Here is a 2,867-nt window from a genome sequence, read left to right as displayed (position 1 = left end):
ATTTCCAAGTATTTGGTTAAATGCTAAGGAAAATATCATGATCTAACTATATGATGGTAGGACATCTAGAGAGTTAATTCAGAGCTCATGGAACTTACGTAGTCATTTTTCTTTTGAAGGATGCGTACAGAGTTTTAGCGGGTTAAACATTTTTAAAGCTATTTATATTAAGTATATTTAATTTATGCGTTTTATATATTGGTGACTATACCATATGTTATACATTAGAAAACAAATAAAATAGATAAATACATAAAATATGCATAAAAAGCAAATAATAAAATAAAAATAAGATTAAATTCAAAGTAAGATAAAATAAAATAAAAACAACAGTAAGAATATAAAATGAAATGAAATAAAAGAAGTAAAAATCTATAGATTTTTCTTATTGGTTTAGTAAGACATACAGTTATGGAAATATATAGAGGACTAGCAATGTATGACATGATCAGAATAGAGAATAGATGAAAGTTTGAAAAATAACCGTTATAAGGCGTATCTAGTTAAATTTACTTGTAAACTGTTATTCATTAGGATATGTAAATGCATATTTAAATACATAATTTAGATTAATGCATTAGAGCGTTCGGACATGAACATCGAATACATAATTACTCATACGTGTTTTAAAGATTATTTACTATAAGAATATCTAATAATTTGATATGTGCACCGGAATTAGATTCGAAAAGAACTGAAGTGAGAAAGAAAAAAGAAAATGAAAAATACAATAGTTTGCTTTCTATATTTATAATTATGAACTATTGTCGATAGGATCCTAAAATACAATGGAACTATTTGATATGTGCACCGGATCAGATAGATAAATATAACATTTATAGTTATAAACTCAGGATCTAATAGGTATCTAATTAATTGGGCTGCGTATTAAGTAAATTATAAATGGCGGATTTAGATAAAAAAATATATAAATGATATTAGTGATTATATAATGGTTAATGGTATTTAGGGAATAGTTATTTATGAGGATTCTAATGTACAATGGAACTATTTAATATGCACACCAGGTTTAATATAAATACAAAATTTATAGATAGATATAAACTCTGGACCTGATAGACATCTAATTAATTGGGTTGCATATTAAGTAGATTATTAATAGAGCATGTCAGACAAAACACCCTAAGTGATATTAGTAATTTTAGAATAATTAATGGTATTTATAGAATAGATATTTATGACTGTATAAGCATGCGGAGAAATATTCGACCCTCTCTTTTAATAAATTTTTAGTAGAAAAAATAATGTTATAGCGTTCGGATGTACTGCGTTGACAGTATTTATCTGAGGGATGAAAAGCTTTGGCATGAGATAACAATTTCTATATAATTCTAAAACATATATTCTTATCTTTTAATCCCCAGATGAATTTACTAAGACTAGTCGAAGAACGTGTATTAGAATTTCGGAAAGAGTATTCATGGATTGTGATTCTGCCTTTAATAAAACTTTTCGAGGAACCTATATAGAAGAAGTGTTCACCGCCAGTTTCAACTATAGCTTGGTATACTACATTCTTTCTTTTGCAGTAATTATTAAATTTACATTGGTCTTTAACTCTACAATCGCAAAATATCACTCATATTGCCTTTGGAAATGACAGGTGGGTTGGGACGAGTAATCCCCCATTGATTGTCATGTGAGAATGGAGTATTTGAATCTTTTTTATTGCGGGGTAGATTGGGTATACGTTTAGCGTAAAATTTATGTAGTTTAGTTGAATTTAGAGATAATTTGTATGTAAATAATTTACGCATAACTGAAAAGACATATCGATAAAACTGCTGCGGAATAATTCATTATATTTGTTCTTATCAATATAAAAATGTTTATTCATTAACCTGCGTATTATAGTGATCAAATTAGATTTTACTTGTGTGGCGAAAGGCAGAATTAACCAGTTAATATTTTTCTTTAATCTATTATTACTAGAAGTTGGATTATGATAGTTTTCCATTTTAGATTTAATATAAGGTATGCAATTTTTATTTCTTTTTACATTGTGTGTAGTGTTGAATTAGTTATCATAATTTATGGGTGGACATATGTTCTTGGTGCCTATGGCGGAGGCTAATACATTATTTATATCCATGTGATTATTGTCATAACTTTGTGGTTAGTATTATTAGGATCTATGATGTGTATGCTTCTTTCATTATTGTCAGTATAAGAATTGGGTTTGATCTTCAGGTGTGGTTTTTTGGGCTTCTATTACGTTTAATGAATTTCCTTATAGAATTTCCTTATAGAATTCTAGCTTTATATTTAAAGGGTTTTTAATTAGGACCAATTCGTCGTCCCTATATAAAACACCAAATATTTCAGGAAATTCACTATTACATTTGTGTAGAATATATAAACGGACTGAATCAGTGGCCTCAGCTGAATCGGACGAGACCATTGCTACATCAAATCTTTCAGGTGTATTCTCACCAGCCCATAGTTTGTTATCGAACTTAATTAGAATATGATACCTTCCTTAACATTTAACCAAATACTTGGAAATTCTGATCAACAAGGTGATAGGATTGAAACATATATGTAGGTTACTTTATTAAATTTTTTTAGCTTTACAGCTCATAATCAATTTATTTCTACTGATGTGTTTTTAAAGAGAAATTTGTATCATTTTATAACATAAAAATAAATAGCTTATACATCCATTCTTTCTTCATTTTCTTTTCTTCCTTCAAAATTGCTAATATATTTTTAACAATTCTTTACATATACCAATAACATTGGCATTACATGGCAGGGAATAACCAGTGAAATACATCAGATTATATAAACTCCACTGAGGATATATCTTCCTTGAATCAACTATATATATATATATATATATATAT

This window comes from Octopus bimaculoides, chromosome 7 (genome assembly GCF_001194135.2).
Source record: "Octopus bimaculoides isolate UCB-OBI-ISO-001 chromosome 7, ASM119413v2, whole genome shotgun sequence".
Classification (NCBI taxonomy): Eukaryota; Metazoa; Mollusca; class Cephalopoda; order Octopoda; family Octopodidae; genus Octopus; species Octopus bimaculoides.
The sequence above is the reverse complement of the archived record's forward strand: the minus strand, read 5'-3'. Positions refer to the sequence as shown.